Genomic DNA, 21161 nt, shown 5'->3' with positions numbered 1-21161 from the left:
AAAAAGGAGGGAAAAGATAAACCAACTGGAATTTGGTAGAAATAAAACAATAGTACAGTGAAATCTAGATTTTTGTCCTTGGCTAATTTAAGAGTCAGACCTCTAGATCTAAATGAAGACTATCCAAAGACACTAAAGTAACCTGGTAGACGTGGTCACAGAACAATTCCGGTACTCTTTGAAGAATCATGGAGAAGAGAAAAGATAATGAAGTGTTTTTTCAAACTGGAGGGAAAAAATTTATGTATATATATATATATATATATATATATATATATATATATATATATTCCATAGAATACAGATTGGTGAGTTAACAAAATTTTAAAATAGATTTTAACTATTTATTTAGATATAATTTATTAATACCTTACTATAAATTATGAGAAATAAGCATGTTTCTACTTCCTCCATCTACTTTAACATAGGGATTTTTGGTTGGTTTTATTATCATACCTAGTCAAGTTGTTACCTTCGTATCCTTAAAATATTTATCCATCTAATACTTAATTTATCAGCTATGGACAGGGTCTATTGACCCCTCACTCACTATAAGATATAAAAAATTAGTATGCTTATCCTAGCTTTTACCTCGTCTCTCTACCAGTCTCTGTCATCTACCAAATTTGGTTTATTTTACTACTATTTCTGAATTGACAATTTTATATAACTTACATGCTATTAGGCAGACATAATTCTTATAGCTGATTAGACATAGTTCTACATTTACTAGTAAGTGAATTATCTTATCAAAATAGTCCTTTTTTTCATTCATTGCTTAGTTAACTTAGGCTATCCTCTAGAAGTTTCTTTAAGAAGGGCTCATGGGAACCATATTTCCTGCTATCTTCCATGTGTAAATCTGTCAATTATGTGCATACTTGAATTATAGTTAGGCTGTTTTACAATTCATGAGTCACATTCTCTTTCTCTGACGTCCATGTAGACATTGAATGTTGTTATGAAGAAATTTAAAACCAACCTGAGAATATTGTACATAATAGAGGACTTGATTTTATGGCCTAGCCAATATGCATGTTTCTTTTATTTACATATTCTAGTTATTTGACAATGATATATCTTGATCCATCTGTATGAATTTTTCCAGGACAGCATATTAACCTTTAATCCAATAGATTTACAGTTATCTTTGTTATAGGAAAGCTTTCCTAAAACATATCTTTGTTCTGTTCTCTTCCTAGAAGCACAAATTATATATACATCATTGAAATCTGTCTTTCATATCTACTATTTCCCTAATAACTTTTAAGTGTTATTTTCTATTTTCCCTAATAATTTTAACTATTATTTTCCATTTCATTTTGCTCATTTTTCTCAAGCCTATCTTCCATATCTCTGACTATTTTTCACCACTGTCTATTTCACCTTTATTTGTGTGGTAATATTATTTTTTTACATTCAATATTATTTTATATTAGTTTCAGGTATACAACACAGCAGTTAGACAATCATATATGTTACAAAGTGTTCTCCCTGTATTGCCAGGACCCACGTGGCACGATATTGTTGACTATCTTCCCTATGCTGTACTTTACATCTTTATGACTATTCTTAATCTACCAATGTGTACTTCTCAATCCCTTCACCTTTTCTACCCAGTCTCCCCAAACCTCTCCCATCTGAAAACCCTCAGTCTGTTCTCTGTATGTGAGTCTGTTTATGTTTTGTTTGTTCATTTATTTTGTTCTTTAGATTCCAAAAATAAGTGAAATCATAATGTATTTTTCTTTCTCTGAATGATTTATTTCACTGAGCATAGCACCCTCTAGGTCCACCCATGCTGTCACAAATGGTAAGATTCCATTATTTTTTATGGCCAAATGATATTCTATTGTATATATGTACCTCCATTCTTTATCCACTCATCTATTGATGAGCACTTGGGTTGCTTCCATATCCTGGCACTTATAAATAATGCTGCAATGAACATAGAGGTGCATATATTCTTTCCAATTAGTATTTTTGGTTTCTTTGTATAAATCCACAGAAGTAAAATTGCTGGATCATAGGAAATTCAATTTTTGAATTTTAAAAGAAATTCCATACTGTTTTCCACAGTGGCTGCACCAATCTGCATTCCCACCAACAGTACACAAGGGTTCCATTTCTTCCACGTCTTCACCAACACTTATCATTTGTGCATTTATTGATGATAGCCATTCTGACAGATAACTTGCATTTCTCTAACATTTGGTGACATTGAGCATCTTTTCATATGTCTATTGGCCATTTATATGTCCTCTTTGGAGAAGTGTCTATTCAAGAGCTCTACTCATTATATAATTGGGTTGTTTGTGTTTTTGGTGTTGTGTTGTATGGTTTCTTTCGGATATCAACCCCTTATCAGAGGTCTCATTGGAGAATGTGTTCTCCCATTCAGTGGGTTGTCTTTTCATCTTGTTTCCTTTGCTATACCAAAAATTTTTAGTTTGATGTAGTCTCATTTGTTTATTTTTCTTTTGTTCCCCTTCCCTGCAAAGATATATCAGATTGCTAAGAGAAATATCAGGTATTTTACTGCCTTTGTTTTTTTCTAGGAATTTTATGGTTTTGAGTCTTACATTTAAATCTTTAATGCATTTTGAGTTTATTTTTGTATATGATGAAAAAAGTGTTCTAGTTTCATTTTTGCATGGCAAATTTTCCCAGCACCATTTATTAAATAGACTCTCTTTGCCCTATTGTATGTTCTTGCCTCCTTTGTCAAATACTAATCTATATATATAAAAGCCTAAGTGACCATCTGACCATTCAACCCTCAGACTGGTAGCTATGACATGCAATGACCACCAGGGAGCAGATGCTCCTACTGGTAGCTATGATGTGCACTGACCACCAGGGGGCAGATGCTCAATGCAGGAGCTGCCAAGTTGCAGTGACTTGGCAGCTGTGGTTCTTGGGTGATACACCTGAAACCAAAGAGAAGGGAGTTCTTTTCCAGAGTGCATCACCCGAGAACCACCCTCTTGCAATCCAGGACCCCTCGGGGGATGTGGGAGAGCTGGTTTCGGCCCCATCCCCGCAGGCCAGGCCAGGCTGAGAAAGGAACCCCGCTTACTCCGCAGATGCCCTTCAAGCCCCATCGTCACCCCAGATGCAGCCAGCTAGGGAGGGACTGTGGGAGGTTGGCTTCAGGGCATGTCCGGCCTGTCTCGCCCAGTCCAGCCCCGCCAGCCACCTGCTAATTAATTTTCTTTCAATGGGGAAAAACAAATCTGTGCACCAGGCCTCTAGTTGATGATAAAAGAGTGAGTTTCTTTATGGGCTCTCAATACTGCTACATTGGTCTATATGTCTGTTTTTATGCCAATACTATACTGTTTGCTTACTATAACCTTGTAGTATAGTTTGAAATCAGGTAGTGTGATACCTCCAACTTTGTTCTTCATTCTCAACATTGCTGTGGCTATTCAGGGTCTTTGTGGTTCCATATATATTTTGGGACTATTTATTCTTATTCTGTGAAATAACCCATTGGAATTTTGATAGGAATTGCATTGAATCTTTAGATTTCTCTAGGTAGTATGGACATTTTAATGATGTTAATTCTTCCTACCCATGAGCACGGTATGTGCTTCCATTTTAACTGTATTTTCTGCAATTTCTTTCTTGAGTGTTGTGTAATTTTCCAAATACAAGTCTTTTATCTCCTTGGGTTAAATTTGTTCTTAGGTATTTTATTTTTTTTTACACAATTGTAATGTGATTGTTTTTGTAGTTTCCATTTTTGATAGCTCATTATTGATATGTAAAGATGCAACCATTTTCTAAATACTTATTTTGTGTCCTGCTACTTTACTGAATTCATTTGTCAGTTCTTGTAGTTTTGTGGTAGAGTCTTTAGGGTTTCTATTTACAATATCATGTGATCTGCAAATAATGACAGTTTTACTTCCTCTTTCCAATTTGGATACCTTTTATTTATTCTTCTTGTCTGATCGCTGTGGCTAGTACTTCTAGTATTATGTTGAATAAGAGTGGTGAAAGTGACATCCCTGTCTCACTCATGACCTTAAGGGAAATGCTTGTAGTTTTTCCCCATCGAGTATGATGTTAGCTGTGGTTAGTCATATATGGCCTTTATTATATTGCGGTGTGTTTTCTCTGTTTCCACTTTGCAGAGAGTTATTATCATAAATGGGTGTGGGATTTTGTCAAATGGTTTCTCTGCATCTATTGATATGATCATATGATTTTTATCCTTCATCTTGTTTATGTTGTATATCACATTAAATGATATGTGGATATTGTACCAAACTTGCAAATCAGAAATAAATCCCACTTGGTCATGGTGCATGATCTTTTTACTGTGTTGCTGGACTTGGTTTGCTAATAATTTTATATCTCTGTTCAGCAAGGGTATTTACCTACAATTTTCAATCTTCATAATGTCTTTATCTGGTTTTAGAATTAGGCCTTATAAAATGAACTTGGGAGTCTTCCTTCCTCTTGAAGTTTTGGAATAGTTTGAAAGGATAGGTGTTAGTTCTTTGAGTGTTTGGTAAAATTCACCTGTGAACCATCTGGTCCAGGATTTTTGTTTGTTGAGAGTTTTTTTTTTCTCCTTTTTATAGCTTCAATTTCATTAGTTGTAATCAGTTTGTTCAAATTTTGTTCCTTCTTGATTCAGTTTTGGAAGATTGTATGTTTCTAGTAATTTATGCCTTTCTTCCAGATTATCCAAATGGTTGGCATATAGTTGTTCATAACATTTTCTTATAATGCTTTGTATTTCTATGGTGTCAGTTGTTACTTCTCCTCTTTTATTTATAATTTTACTTATTTGGGTCCTTTCCATTTTTTTTCTTAATGAGTCTGCTTAAAAATGTATCAATCTTATTTATCTTTTCAAAGGACCAGTTTTTTATGTCACTGATATTTTGTATTGTTTTTTAGACATTGTTAAATTTATTTCTGCTTTTGTCTTTATTATTTCCTTTCTTCTACTCACTTTGGGCTTTGTTCTTTTTTTATAATTTAAATTCTTTACTGTTTAAGGTATTACATATGTCTCCCTTTTCCCCCAATGACCTCTCCCTGGCCACATGACCTCATTCCCCTACTGTCTGTGTCCATTAATTTTGTTTATGTGCATGCATACAGGTCCTTTGGTTGATTTCTTAACCCCCCTCTCTCACCCTCCACTGCCTTCCCTCTGAGGTTTGACAGCCTGTTCGATGCTTCTGTGTCTCTGGATTTATTTTTATTCATTATATTCCACAAATAAGTGAGATCATGTGAAATTTACCTTTCCCCGACTGGCTTATTTCACTTAGTATAATGCTCTCCAGTTCCATCCATGCTGTTGCAAATGGTAAGAATTCCTTCTTTTTTACAGCAGCGTAGTATTCCATTGTGTAGATGTACCACAGTTTTTTAATCCACTCATCTGCTGATAGGCACTGAAGCTGTTTCCAAATCTTAGCTATGGTGAATTGTGCTGCTGTGAACATAGGGGTGCATATATTCTTTCAGATTGGTGTTTCTGGTTTCTTGGGATATATTCCTAGAAGTGGGACCACTGGGTCAAATGGGAGTTCCAGTTATAACTTTTTGAGGAAACTCCATACTGTTTTCCACAGTGGCTGCACCAGTCTACATTCCCACCAGCAGTGAAGGAGGGTTCCTTTTTCTCTGCATCCTTGCCAGCACTTGTCCTTTGTTGATTTGTTAATGATAGCCATTCTGACAGGTTTGAGATGGTACCTCATTGTCATTTTGATTTGCATCTCTCGAATGATTAGTGGCTTTGAGCATGTTTTTATATGTCTCTCAGCCTTCTGTATGTCCTCTTTCAAAAAGTGTGTATTTAGGTCCTTTGCCCATTTTTTGATTGGATTGTTTGTCTTCCTTTTGTTAAATTGTATGAGTTACCTATAAATTTTGGAGATTAAATCCTTATCAGATATAACATTGGCAAATATGTTCTCCCATGCAGTGGGCTTTCTTGTTTTGTTGATGGTTTCTTTTGCTGTGCAGAAGCTTTTTATTTTGATGTAGTCCCATTTGTTTATTTTCTCCTCAGTTTTACATTGTCCTAGGAGTGGTATCGGTAAATTTATTGCTGCAACATATGTCAGATATTTTGCTGCCTATGGATTATTCTAAGTTTTCCATGGTTTCCCATCTTACATTTAAGTCCTTTATCCACTTTGAGTTTATTTTTGGATATGGTGTAAGTTGGTGGTCTAGTTTTATTCTTTTGGCCTCTAGCTGTCCAATTTTCCCAACACCATTTATTGAAGAGACTGTCTTGACTCTATTGTATGCTCTTGCCTCCTTTGTCAAATATTAATTGAGCATAGTGGTTTGGGTCGATTTCTGGGTTCTCTGTTCTGTTCCATTGGTCTATATGTCTGTTCTTGTTCTCCATACCAGGCTGTTTTGAGAACAGTATCTTTGTAATATAGCTTGATATCTGATATTGTGATCCCTCCAACTTTGTTCTTCTTTGTCAGGATTGCTGTAGCTATTCAGGGTCTTTTTTTATTCCAAATGAATTTTTGGAATTTGTTCTGGGTCTGTGAAATATGCCATTGGTATTTTAATGGGGAGTGCATTGAATGTATAGATTGCTTTGGGTAGTATGTACATTTTATGATATTGATTCTACCAATCCATGAACAAAGTATATTCTTCCATTTGTTTATGTCTTCCTCTATCTCTTTTTTCTATATCCTATAGTTTTCTGTGTACATTTTTTTTACCTCCTTAGTTAAGTTTATATCTAGGTATCTTAATTTTTTTTTGTTTAAATGGTAAACGGGACTTTTTTTTTCAGTTTCTCTTTCTATGAGTTCATTATTGGTGTATAAAAAAAGCCATAGGTTTCTGGGTGTTAATTTTGTATCCTTTCACATTGTCAAATTCATTTATTAAGTCTAGTAATTTTTTGATAGAGTCTTTCGGGTTTTCTATGTACAATATCACATCATCTACAAATAATGACAGTTTTACTTTTTTCTTTTCAATTTGGATGCCTTTTATTTCTTCTTGTCTGATTGCTTTGGCTAGCACTTCTAGTACTATGTCGAACAGGAGTGGTGAAAGTGGGCATCCCTGTCTTGTTCTTTTTCTTAGGGGAAATGGTTTTAGTTTGTGCTCATTGAGTATGATGTTGGCTGTAAGTTTGTCATATAAGGCTTTTATTATGTTGAGGTGTGGTTCCTCTATTCCCACCTTGTTGAGAGTTTTTATCAATAAAGGGTGTTGGATTTTGTCAAATGCTTTTTCTGCATCAATTGATATGACTATGTGATTTTTATCTCTCAATTTGTTTACATGGTGTATCCCATTTAATGATTTGCAGATATTGTACCATCCTTGCGTCCCTGGAATAAATCCTACTTGGTCATGGTGTATGATCTTTCTTATGTAATGCTGGATCTGATTTGCTAGAATTTTGTTGAGGATGTTAGCATCTATGTTCATCAGGGATGTTGGCCTGTAATTCTCTTTTTTTGTAGTGTCTTTATCTGGTTTGGGGGTTATGGTAATGCTAGCTTTATATAAAGAACTTTGATGTCTTTCTTACTCTTGAATTTTTTGGAATAGTCTGAGGAGGGTAGGGTTTCGTTCTTTGAATGCTTGGTAAAACTCCCCTGTGAAGCTGTCCAGCCCAGGGCTTTTGTTTGCTGGAATTTTTTGATTACTGGTTCAATTTCCTCCATAGTTATCGGCATATTCAGATTTTTTTTTATTCTTCCTGATTGAATTTGGGAAGATTGTATTTTTCTAGGAATATGTCCATTTCGTCTAGGTTGTCCAGTTTGTTGTAATATAGTTGTTCACAGTATTTTTTTTACAATTGTTGTATGTCTGTGGGGTCTGTTGTTACATCACCTCTTTCATTTCTGATTTTTTTTTAATTTGGATCCTCTCTCTTTGCTTCTTGGTGAGCCTGGCTAGAGGTTCATCAATATAGTTGATCCTTTCAAAGAACTAGCTCTTGGTTTTATTGATTTTTTGGGGGTCTCTGTGTCATTTATTTCTGTTCTGATCTGTATTATTTTCTTCCTTCTGCTCACTCTGGGCTTTTCTTGTTGCTCTCTTTCTGATTCTTTAAGTTGAAGAGTTAGATAATTTATTACCAGTTCTTCTTGTTTTTTGTTTTGTTTTTTTTTGGTTTTGTTTTGAGGTAGGCCTGGTATGCTATGAACTTCCCTCTCAGGACTGCTTTCACTGTGTTCCATAGATGTTGGATTGTTGTGTTTTCATTGTCATTTGTTTCCAGGATGTTTTTTATTTCTTCTTTTTTCTCTTTTGTAACCCAATCATTGTTTAATAACATGCTATTTAGCCTCTAAGTGTCTGATTTTTTTAAATTGCTTTTATTGTAGTTGATTTCTATATTATGTCATTATGATCTGAGAAGATGCTTGATATGATTTCAATCTTCTTGAATTTGGAGAGACTTTGCCTGTGTCCCAATATGTGGTCTATCTTTGAAAATGTCTGATGTGTACTTGAGAAGAATATATATTCCATATATTTTGGGTGAAATATATTTTGGGAGCTGGATCCTAGGATGCTGGGTCCCAGCAGGCTGGTGAGAACTGTTGTTCTTTTTTAGTTCCTTTAGTTATAAGGTTAGGCTGTTCATTTACATTTTTGTTATTTCTTGTGGTAGACCTGTAATGCTATCATTTTCTCTCTTAGGACTATTTTCACTGTGTTCCATATATTTTGGTTGTTATGTTTTCATTTTTACTTGTTTCAAGATATATTTTGATTTCTTTCTCACTCTTAACTCATTCATTGTGTAATATCATATTACTTAGCCTTCATATGGTTGTGTGTTTTTCAGATTTTTTCTTGTAATTTGTTTATAGTTTCATTCCACTGTAGCAAGAGAAGATGCTTAATATTATTTCAATCTTCTTAAATTTATTGAGACTGCCCTGGTTGGGAGGCTTGGTTTACTGGAGCATTGTCCTTTGCACCAAAAAAGTTTGTGGGTTCAATTCCTGGTCAGGACACATACCTAGGTTGGAGGTTCAGTCCCCAGTCAGGGGACATAAGGGAGGCAGCCTATCAATGTTACTCACACTGATGTCTCTCTTTTTCTCTTCCTCTCTTTCCCTCTTTCCCCTTCTCTCACTTTCACCCCACTTCCTCTCTCTTTAAAATATATACTGAACCCTAGCTGGTTTGGCTCAGTGGATAGAGCATCAGCTGTAGACTGAAGGGTCCTGGGTTTAATACCACTCAAGAGCACATACCTCAGTTGCAGGCTTGTTCCCTATCCCTGGCCAGGGCACATGTATGAGGAAAGCAATTGATGTGACTCTCTCACATTGATATTTCTCTCTCTTTCTCTGTCTCTCTCCCTCCTTTACACTCTCTCTTAAAATCAATGTAAAGATAACCTTGGGTGAGGACAAATAAAAAAAAAAAAATATATATATATATATATATATATATATATATATATATATATATATGTGTGTGTGTGTGTGTGTGTGTGTGTGTGTGTGTGTGTGTGTGTGTGTTGTGAGACTGTTTTGTGTCCTAACACATTGTCTATTATTTTAGAAAATATTACACATGTACTTGAAAAGAATGTACAGATGGGGCAAAAGTAGGTTTACAGTGGTGAGTACACAAAACACAGAGTTTATTCTTTTATTTTTATTTATCAACTAGAGGCCTGGTGCACAAATTCATGCACCAGTGGGGTCCCTCGGCCTGGCCTGTGGGATAGGGCCAAAACCAGCTCTACAACATCCCCCAAGGGGTCCCAGATTGTGAGAGTGTGCAGGCCAGGCTGAGGGATCCCACCGGTGCACAATCAGGGCTAGGGAGGGACTGAGGGAGGGCTCCAGGGCATGTCCAGCCCATTTTGCTCAGTCCCAATCAGTCGGACCCCAGCAGCAAGCTAATCTGCTGGTAGGAGCCTCTGCTCCCTGGTGGTCAGTGCACGTCATAGCAACTGGTCGACTGTCTGGTCCTTGGTGGTCAGTGCACGTCATAGGAAACAGTTGAGTGGCCTTAGCATATCATTAGCATATTACACTTTGATTGGTTGAACAGACGACTGGTCTACAGGACACTTAGCATATTAGGCTTTTATTATATAGTATTATGGTATTAGTTTCCATACAAACAACTTTAAACCTACTCTTGCCAACCCTATATATTCTGCTACATTGGGATGAAATGCTGTGAACATATCAATTAAATCCATTCCCTCTAGTGCAGTTTTTTAAAACTATTTCATCTCATGGCACACATAAACTAATTACTAAAATTCTGCAGCACACCAAAAATGTATTCAATTTTTTCTGATCTGACAAAAATATGTACAATTTCCACTGATTTATTAAAAATTAATAGTAATTACCTACACTTCTTGTTCCAAAGTGACTTTTAAGAAATCACTTGTGCCTATACTTGTATATAAAGATTTGTTACCAAGAATTAACCCATCAGATGCAACTTTCTTATACGACATGACCAATAAGACATGAATCTATTTTATGACCTATCCTATCTAATAAAGAGGAATATACTAATTGACCATCATGCCCTCACAAAGATGGCAGTGCCCACAGCCAATAAGGAGGGAATATGCTAATTGACTGCCATGTCCTCAAAGATGGCAGCTCCCACAGCCACATGATGGCAGTGCTCAGTCCCCTCAGCCCCTGGCAGGTCCGGCTGCTCCACGTGCCTGCCTCCAGAGTCCCCCAGTCCCCTCAGCGCCCCCTCTAGCCGCCCAGGGCCAGCCTGAGGCGCAAGCAAGCCTCGGATGGCAGCTGCCCAGCCACCCAGGGCTGGCCCAAGGTGCAGGCAAGCCTCAGATGTCAGCTGCCCAGCTGTCCAGGGCTGCCTGAGGCTCAGGTAACCAGGGCTGGCTGAGGCTTGGCAGCAGCAGAGGTGTGATGGGGTGTCGCCTTCCCCTGATCACCAGTCACTCCCCCCCACTAAGGGCTTCCAGACTGTGAGAGGGGGCAGGCTGGGCTGAGGGGCCCCCCCTCCAGTGCATGAATTTTCATGCACCGGGCCTCTAGTCCTATATAATAAAGAGGTAATATGCAAATTGACCATTACTCCAACACACAAGATGGCTTCCCCCATGTGGATATAAGATGGCCACCACAAGATGACCTGAAGGGGAGGGCAGTTGTGGGTGATCAGGCCAGCAGGGGTGGGAAGTTAGGAGGGACCAGGCCTGTAAGGTAGAGTAGTTGGGGGCAATCAGACCTGCAGGGGAGGGCAGTTAGGAGTGACTAGGCTGGCAGAGGAGGGCGGTTGGGGGCGACCAGGCCTGCAGGGGAGAGCATTTGTGGCGGGGGGGACCAGGCCTACAGGGGAGGGCTATTAGGGGCAACCAGGCTGGCAGGGGAGGGCAGTTGGGGGGAACCAGGCCTGCAGGGGAGGGCAGTTAGGAGTGACTGGGCCAGCAGGGGAGGACAGTTAGGGGCAACCAGGCCTGCAGGTGAGGGCAGTTAGGGGTGACCAGGCCAGCAGGGGAGGGCAGTTAGGGGTGACCAGGATGGCAGGGGAGGGCAGTTAGGGGCAATCAGGCTGGCAGGGGAGCAGTTAGGCATCGATCAGGCTGGCAGGGGAGTGGTTAGGGGGTGATCAGGCAGGCAGGCAGAAGCAGTTAGGGGCAATCAGGCAGGCAGGCAGGTGAGCGCTTATGAGCCAGCAGTCCTGGATTGTGAGAGGGATGTCTGACTGCCTGTTTAGGCCCAATCCCACCAGAATTGGGCCTAAGTGAGCAGTTGGACATCCCTTGAGGGGCCCCAGATTGGACAGGGTGCAGGCTGGGCTGAGGGACACACACACCTGTGCACGAATTTTATGCACCGTGCCTTAGTATAGTTCAAGACAGGGTATACACTCTGGATGGCTACTGTTGTAATTTTTTAAATTTAACAATCTAAGGGAAAATAGTTCAGTGCCCCTGACTAAATAGTCAGGTATTGCATGTTTTAAAAAGCCTCAAAGTATACTGGTTAAAAATCGCTGCTTTATTGTGTTATTTAAGGCTGCTGTTTTCTTATTGATTTTCTGTCTGGAAGATCTATCTATTGATGTCAATGTGTTGTTAAAATCCCCTACCATGACTATATTACTGTCAATATCTCCCTTTATGTTCAAGATTCGCTTTATATGTTTAGTTGCTCCTTTGTTGGATACATAAATGTCTACCAGGGTTATATCCTCTTGTTGAATTGATCCCTTTATCATTATGTAATGTTTTTCTTTTTCTCTTATTAAAGGCTTTGTTTTAAAATTTGTCGGATATAAGTATTGCTATTCCAGATTATTTTTCCTTTCCATTTGTATGAAATATCTTTTTTCCATCCCTTTATTTCAGTCTGTGTGTCTTTTTTGCTCTGGGTTGGGCTCTTCTGTATGAGTCTTGTTTTCTTTTCCATTCAGCTACCCTATGTCTTTTGATTGGAGTATTTAAGTGATTTACACTTTAAGTAATTATTTTTAGGTACATATTTATTGCCATTTCATTCTTTATAACTATGTTATTCCCTTTTCTATTTCTTCTTAAAGAAGTCCTTTTAACATATCTTGTAATACTGGTTTGGTGGTAATGCTGTTATAATCGAGTCTTTATTGCTGTTGGCCCATACATGTATGGGGTCAACCCTCAGGCTAGCTGACTATGAGAATGGATCTTGATCATGGTGTACAGGCTTCTATGTGGGTGCTGAACACACAAAGTGAAATTTGCCCTACCAGGATCTGATGCCTACTGAGATCTCCCTTTGGACATGCCACTTTTGAAACTAATTAGGTCCTATTATGATGTGGTCAAAAGCCCCACCAGGTGTGTTGCTTCTGGAGTTTCTTAAGGGGACTCTGGTGCAGGTCAATATCAGATGCTGCCTGTGACTGTCCCTATGCTACCTGTTTGGAGCTACAACGTGATCCATAGTTTCCAGCTGCCTCTGTAGGACTTGGGTAATCATGGAAGGGGCCAAGGTGAAATCAAGGTAGGCTGCCACCGCACCAAGCCTAGTGGCAGGTTAGCAAAAAGCTTGAGTCACCTGGAGATACCCTCCATCTAACTCTTCCTGTCAGCTGCCTTTTAGGTTCAGTCAATGAAAGAGCCTATTCGAGTTGGATGAGGTAGGTTCTTACTGTGTGGTATTCCCAGATTCAAACTTGGTGCCAGTGCTGGGTCTGAATCCACTCAGCAAAAGTGCCAGGGTACACCAAGGTCATCTCCCACCATCAGGTGCCTGCAGATTTTGGTCATGAGGTAGAGTATCTGGGAGTTGTGTCGGGGAGACCAGCAGACTTTGTCAGGCCCAGATATACCAAGACTTGGCTATGTGAAGGAAGGGCTGTGTACAGGTCAAGCATGAAAGGAAAAAATTGCTCCAACCCTAGAGCCATACAACTCAGTCTGTCCCAGATTCTGCCTGGACCTCCTGGACAACCGGAGTTCGGCAGGATCTGGCTATAAGTAGTCACAATTGTGGGGCTAGTGTTATCCGGTGGTAGGGTGGCACTTGTCAGGTTCACAGGAAGGTATGGGGAATGGCCCTTGCCCCAGAGACACATAACTTAGTCTGTGACATCTCCTAAGTCTCCCTATACCTCTATACCCTGGGCCCAAGCAGCTAACTCCTTTACAGGGTGAGAGCTTGCAGGTGAGTAACAGGGTATCAGGAGAGTGGGGCCATTGCAATCTCCCATGCTGATGCCATATGAAGGGGAGTACTCAACCCAAGAAAGATTGCCTCTGTGAGGGGTGTCGGAGAGGGATGCAGCACAGGGACCCTAGTGGCTGTCCCTTTAGCCTTCTCTCCAGAGCCACATAACTCAGTCTCTCCTCACAGGACACTAGTCTACTCAGAATCACCCTCCCTCTGCTGGAACCTAGAGTAAGTGGCTGTGACCAAGATTTTGTGTGCTCTCCCTTTAAAGGGCACCTGAGTTTTTAGCAGACTCCTGTCTCACCCTGAGGGGCAGAATGCCTACTGAATTTCATGGCCAGATATTGTATGGGATTTTCTTCCTGGCTGTGGTGCTCTGGGCTAGGGAGCCCTGCTTGGAGTTGAGAGCCCATGCTCCTTAAGGGAAACATTTATAGCTGAGATATTTCTCCTGATTCTCAGATGCCTCATGTGGATGCAGGGCCAGTTCATTTTGTGTCTCCACCCATCCTACCAATCTCCACGTGGCTTCATCTATAAATCCTTAGTTAGGAAGATGGCAGCTGGCAGAATGGAGGTGAGGGAGAGGAAGTGAGTGAATGAGGGTTTGAAAGGAGAGTGTGTGGACGTGTGTGGTGAGTGTGTGACTGAGTGAGGGACAGTTAAATCCTCGCAGGAGCAGCAGGGGCTGGCAGACCAGGCTCTCTTGGAGAGGGAGAGACTACCACTGCTGCGGGCACTCCCCAGACTGCGGGACTCGGGCATGGAGCCCACGCTATCTTGAAGGGGAGAATGGCCTTTTCTAGGAACTCATCAGCAGCACCAACCAGACAGGCCTTGGAACTGCCCATGACCCAGCAGCCACTCCAGCCAAAATCCTGCTGCCCCATCCACAAACCTGAGGACCCTGGGACCTCCACCTCCAAAGGTGCACCACTCCAGCAGCAGTAAGTGCAACTTCCCCCTCTCCAGGGGCAGAACTCTGGACACCACATTCGTGCGTTTCCAGTGCGCAGGCATCCAGGGCACACCACTCCATAGGCAGTGCCTGGGAGCCACTGGGAGCCCCCGCTGGGTGTGATTTTGTATAGACAAGGGCGTGCTGACCTGCAGTAGAAATTCTGAACTCCCTCGTCCTGAATAACTGCCCAAGGACACCCCAACTGTGCAACTTCAGTGCCAGGGCCCCTCAGAGTGCGTCAGAGCTCTGCACCAGCAAACGCACCTCCACAGTCGCGCATTTCCAATGAGCAGGCCCTCTGAGCCCATCTATCCACAGTGCGCTCTGGGGAGCAGCTGTGAGACTCTGCTGGGTGTGATTCTGCACAGACAAGGGTGCGCTTCCCCGCAGTAAAAAATTCTGAATTCCCTCTTCCTGAATAACTGCCCACAGTCACCCCAGCTGCTCAGCCTTGGTGCCAGGGCCCTTCAGAGTATGTCAGAGCTCTGTGCCTGCAAATGCACCTCCACAGTTGTGCATTTCCAACAGGCAGGCACCCTGAGCCCATCTATCCACAGGGCGCTTATGGGAGCCACTGTGAGCTCTCGCTGGGTGCATTCTTGGACAAATGGGGATGCACTCCCCCACCCCGCCGGCAGTAGAAATTCTGAATTCACTCATCCTTGATACCTTCCCACAGATGCCTCAATTACACAGCTTCAGTGCCAGGCCCCTTCAGAGTGCTTCAGTGTCCCTTGCTGGCAAACGTACCGCAGGTGCCCCTGTGAGCCACCACTGGGAGCGTACACTCATCCACCACAGGTGCAGCAGCAAAAGCTGAGTCTGCCCACCCCACAACTACAGAACTCTGGACACCACAGTCATGCCTTTCCAGAGTGCAGTCCCCCTGAACCCCATCACCCCAACAGACGGTTCCTGGGTGCCACTGTGAGTCCCCACTGGGCACACGTGATTTCAATGAAGGGTGAAAGACAGCAAAAATTGGGACACCCCCTCTATGGCTGCTGACTTCTAGACACTGCAGTTGTGACTTTCCAGCTCGCAGGCCTACATCAAGAGAACCCAAATAGCTCAGTTAGGGAGCTATACTTACCAAGCCCAGGAGGCCTGAGAGATCACACCAGTAGCACCATCCCAAAAAGAACCTGGGTAGCAAAGCAAGCAGATCTACAATTAAAATATTACAGGAAAACATGGGAAGACAAAAAAGCAATCCCCAAAGTAAAGAAAAAGAGGAATCACCAGAAAGGGAGTTAAATGAAATTGAGGCTAGCAACATACCAGAGAAAGAATTCAGAGAAATGGTTATAAGGATGCTCAAATGGCTGGATGAAAAATACACACAACTCAATGACAAATATACACAACAAAATTAGAATTATAAGGAGCTGAATGAGAATGTCACCACCATGAAAAGGAACCAAGAGAAGACGAAGAATGACATAGCTGCAATAAAGAACACAATGGAAGGTTTAAACAGTAGACTAGAAGAGGCAGAGGAACGCATCAGCAAATTAGAAGACAAGGTAGGAAAAAACACACAAACACAGCAGCAACTGGAAAGAAGACTTAAAAAGCAAGAGGAGAGCCTAAGGGAGCTTTGGGACAATACAAAACGAAACAACATTCACATAATGGGGTACCAGAAGGAGAGGAAGAGAAGCAAGGAACAGAAAACCTGTTTGAAGGAATAATGACAGAAAACTTCCCTGATATTGGCAAGAAAAAAACTATGCAAGTCCAAGAAGCACATAGAGTCCCAAACAAGATGAACCCCAAAAGACCGACACCAAGACACGTCATAATTAAATTGGCAAACACCAACCACAAAGTAAGAATCTTAAAGGCTGCCAGAGAGAGACAGAAAGTTACCTACAAGGGATCTCCTATTAGAATATCAACAGATTTCTCAACAGAAACACTCCAGGCCAGAAGGGAATGGAATGAAATTTACAAAGTGATGCAAAGCAAGGGACTGAACCCAAGAATACTATACCCGGCAAGTCTATTATTCAAAATTAAAGGTGGAATCAGGAGCTTCACGGACAAAAAAAAATGGCTAAGAGAGTTTATCACTACCAAGTCAGCAATGCAAGAAATGCTAAAGGGACTTCTGTAAAAAGAAGAAAGAGAAAGGCAAGAAGAAACACAAACATTAAGAAAAAATATGACCACAAACAAGTACTTATCAATAATAACATTAAATGTAAATGGATTAAATGCACCAATAAAAAGACATAGGGTAGCTGAATGGATAAGAAAACCTGACCCATATATTTGCTGTCTGCAAAAGACCCACCTCAGAACAAAGGATTCACACAGACTGAGAGTGAAGGGATGGAAAAACATTTTTCAGGCAAATGGAAATGAGAAAAAAGCTGGGGTTGTGATACTTATATCTGATAAAATAGACCTCAAAGTAAAGGCCATAACAAGAGATAAGGAAGGCCACTACCTAATGCTAAAGAGAGCAATTCAACAAGAAGATATAACTCTGGTAAACATATATGCACCCAATACAGGAGCACCCAAATACATAATAAAACTTCTGGAAGATATCAAGGGAGAGATCAATAGCAATACAGTCATAGTAGGGGACTTTAATACCCCACTGACACCACTGGATAAATCCTCTAAACAAAAAATCAGCAAAGAAACAGCAATCCTAAATGACTCATTAGATCAGATGGACTTAATTGACATCTTTACAACATTTCACCCCAAAGCTACAGAATATACATTCTTCTCCAGTGCACACACAACATTTTCAAAGATAGACCACATATTAGGACACAGGCAAAGGCTCTTCAAATTCACGAAGATAGAAATCATAACAAGTATCTTCTCAGAACATAATGGCATAAAACTAGAAATCAACAACAATAACAACAATGAAAAAAATCAAACACTTGATGGCTAAATAGCATGCTATTAAACAATGATTGAGTTACCAAATAGATCAAAGAAGAAATTAAAAGCATCCTGGAAACAAATGACAATGAAAACACAACAATCCAAAATCTATGGAACACAATGAAAGCAGTCCTGAGAGGGAAGTTCATAGCTCTACAGGACTACCTCAAAAAAACAAGAAAAAAATGGTAGTAAATCATCTAACTCTACAACTCAAAGAATTAGGAAGAGAGCAACAAGAAAAGCCCAAAGTAACCAGAATGAAGGAGATAATAAAGATCAGAGCAGAAAAAAATGACATAGAGACCAAAAACACAATACATAAGATCAATGAAATGAAGAGCTGGTTCTTTGAAAGGATAAACCATATTGATGAACCTCTAGCCAGACTCACCAAGAAACAAAGAGAGAGGGCCCAAATAAACAAAATCAGAAATGAAAGAGGTGATGTAACAACTGACCCCACAGATATACAAAGGATTGTAAAAAAAATACTATGAACAACTCTACTGCAACAAACTGGACAACCTCGACAAAATGGACACATTCATAGAAAAATATAAGCTTCCAAACTCAACCAGGAAGACTCAAAACACCTGAATAGACTGATAACTACTGATGAAATTGAAACAGTAATCAAAAAGCTTCCAGCAAACAAAAGCCCTAGACCAGATGGCTTCACAGGGGAGTTTTACCGAAGATTCAAAGAAGAACTAAAACCAATCCTTCTCAGACTGTTCCAAAAAATTCAAGAGGAAGGCACACTTCCAAACTCTTTCTATGAAGCCAGCATTACCCTAATCCCAAAACCAGATAAAGACACTACAAAGAAAGAGAATTACAGGCCAATATCCCTGATGAACATAGATGCTAAAATCCTCAACAAAATTCTAGCAAATCGAATCCAGCATTACATTAGAAAGATCATACACCATGACCAAGTGGGATTTATTGCAGGAATGCAAGGCTGGTACAATATCCGCAAATCAATAAATGTGATACATCACATAAACAAAGTGAGAGACAAAAATCACATAATCATATCAATTGATGCAGAAAAGGCATTTGACAAAATCCAACACCCTTTTCTAATAAAAACGCTCAGCAAAGTGGGAATAAAGGGATCATACCTCAACATAATAAAAGCCTTATATGACAAACCTACAGCCAACATCATATTCAGTGGGCAAAAACTAAAACCATTTCCATTAAGAACAGGATCAAGACAGTGATGCCCGCTATCACCACTCCTGTTTAACATAGTACTGGAAGTGCTAGCCACAGCAATCAGACAAGAAAAGAAATAAAGGGTATCCAAATTAGAAAAGAAGAAGTAAAATTGTCATTATTCGCAGATGACATGATACTTTACATGAAAACCCTAAAGACTCCATCAAAAAATGTTAGACTTAATAAATGAATTTGGCAATGTAGCAGGATACAAAATTAATGCCAAGAAATCTATGGCATTTCTATACACCAACAGTGAACTTACAGAAAGAGAGACTAAGAAAACAATCCCATTTACCATCACATCAAAAAAAATTAAGATACCTAGGAATAAACTTAATTAAGGAGGTAAAAGGCCTCTACTCAGAAAACTACAGGACATTGAAAAAAGAGATAGAGGAAGACATAAACACATGGAAGAACATACTGTGTCCATGGATTAGTAGAATCAACATCATTAAAATGTCCGTACTACCCAAAACAATCTATAGATTCAATGCAATCCCCATTAAAATACCAACGGCATATTTCACAGACCTAGAAACAACTTTCCAAAAATTCATCTGGACTAAAAAAAGACCCCGAATAGCTGCTGCAATCCTGAGAAAGAAGAGCAACATAGGAGGGATCTCAATACCAGATATCAAGTTGTATTACGAAGCCACTGTTCTCAAAACAGCCTGGTACTGGCACAAGAACAGACATATAGACCAATGGAATAGAACAGAGAATCCAGATATCGACCCAAACCACTATGCTCAATTAATATTTGAGAAAGGAGGCATGAACATACAATAGAGTCAAGACAGCCTCTTCAATAATTGGTGCTGGGAAAATTGGACAGATACATGCAAAAAAATGAAACTAGACCACCAACTTACACCATGCACAAAAATAAACTCAAAATGGATACAGGACTTAAACATAAGATGGGAAACCATAAAAATACTAGAGGAATACACAGGCAGCAAAATCTCAGACATTTGTCGAAGCAATATCTTCACCGATACCGCTCCTAGGGCAATGGAAGCTAAAGAGACAATAAACAAATGGGACTACATCAAAATAAAAAGCTTCTGCACTGCAAAAGAAACCATCAACAAAACAACAAGAAACCCACTGCATGGGAGAACTTATTTGCCAATGTTATCACCAATAAGGGTTTAATCTCCAACATTTACAGGAAACTCATACAACTTAACAAAAGGAAGGTAAACAACCCAATCAAAAAATGGGCAACGGACCTAAATAGATACTTTTCGAAAGAGGGCATAAGGAAGGCCCAGAGGCATATGCAAACATGCGCAAAGTCACTAATCATCTGAGAGATGCAAATCAAAACAACAATGAGGTACCATCTCACACCTGTCAGAATGGGAATCATCAACAAATCAACAAACCACAAGTGCTAGCGAGGATGCAGAGAAAAAGGAACCCTCCTTCACTGCTGGTGGGAACGCAGACTGGTGCAGCCACTGTGGATAACAGTATGGAGTTTCCTCAAAAACTAAAAATGGAACTACCATTGGACCCAGTAATCCCACTTCTAGGAATATATCCCAAGAAACTAGAAACACCAATCAGAAAGGATATATGCACCTCTATGTTCATAGCTGCACAATTCACCATAGCTAAGATTTGGAAACAGCCTAATTGCCCATCAGCAGATGACTGGATTAAAAAACTGTGGTACATCTACACAATGGAATAGTACGCTGCTTTAAAAAAGAAGGAATTCTTACCATTTGCAGCAGCATGGATCGAACTGGAGAGCATTATGCTAAGTGAAATAAGCCAGTCAATGAAAGAAAAATACCACATGATCTCACTCATTTATGGATAATGAAGAACATTATAACCTGATGAACAAATAGATAGATACAGAGGCAGTGAAGCATAGAACAGACTGTCAAATTACAATGGGATGGTTGGGTGGGGGAGGTAAGAGATCAACCGAAGGACTTGTATGCATGCATATAAGCATAACCCATGGACGCAAGACACTGGGGGGTGAGGGTTTGTATGGGAGCGGGGTGGGGTGGCAATGGGGAGATATGGAGACATGTAATACCTTAATCAATAAAAAAATTGAAAAAATAAATAAACAAATCCTTAGTTATAAGACTTATGTTCAGCTAGTCTTCAGTTGATTATTCATGTTGATTGTTCTATATTTTAGTTGTAATTTTCGTTTGGTCTGGGAAGAAGGGAGTGTAACTTCTACCTACTCCACAACTATCTTGGATTCTTGACAGTATTATTTTTTCCCTGTGTTAATTTTATGATCTGTATTGACTTTTTATAATGTTTTATGTTTGTACTAGAGGCCTGATGCACGAAATTTGTGCAAGGGGCTTGGCCCTTGCAGCCGATGTAGCTGCCTCGGCCCTTGCAGCCCTGGCTTC

At 40.0% G+C, this 21161-nt stretch overlaps 1 protein-coding gene across 1 annotated transcript in view; it reads left to right on the top strand.

Annotated features, from left to right (window-relative positions):
* GABRA3 (gamma-aminobutyric acid type A receptor subunit alpha3) overlaps nt 1-21161 on the top strand; it is a 212719-nt gene that overhangs the window by 175765 nt on the left and 15793 nt on the right. The window lies entirely within an intron of this gene.

The sequence above is a fragment of the Plecotus auritus genome (genome assembly GCF_963455305.1).
Source record: "Plecotus auritus genome assembly, chromosome: X".
Classification (NCBI taxonomy): Eukaryota; Metazoa; Chordata; class Mammalia; order Chiroptera; family Vespertilionidae; genus Plecotus; species Plecotus auritus.
The sequence above is the reverse complement of the archived record's forward strand: the minus strand, read 5'-3'. Positions and strand labels throughout refer to the sequence as shown.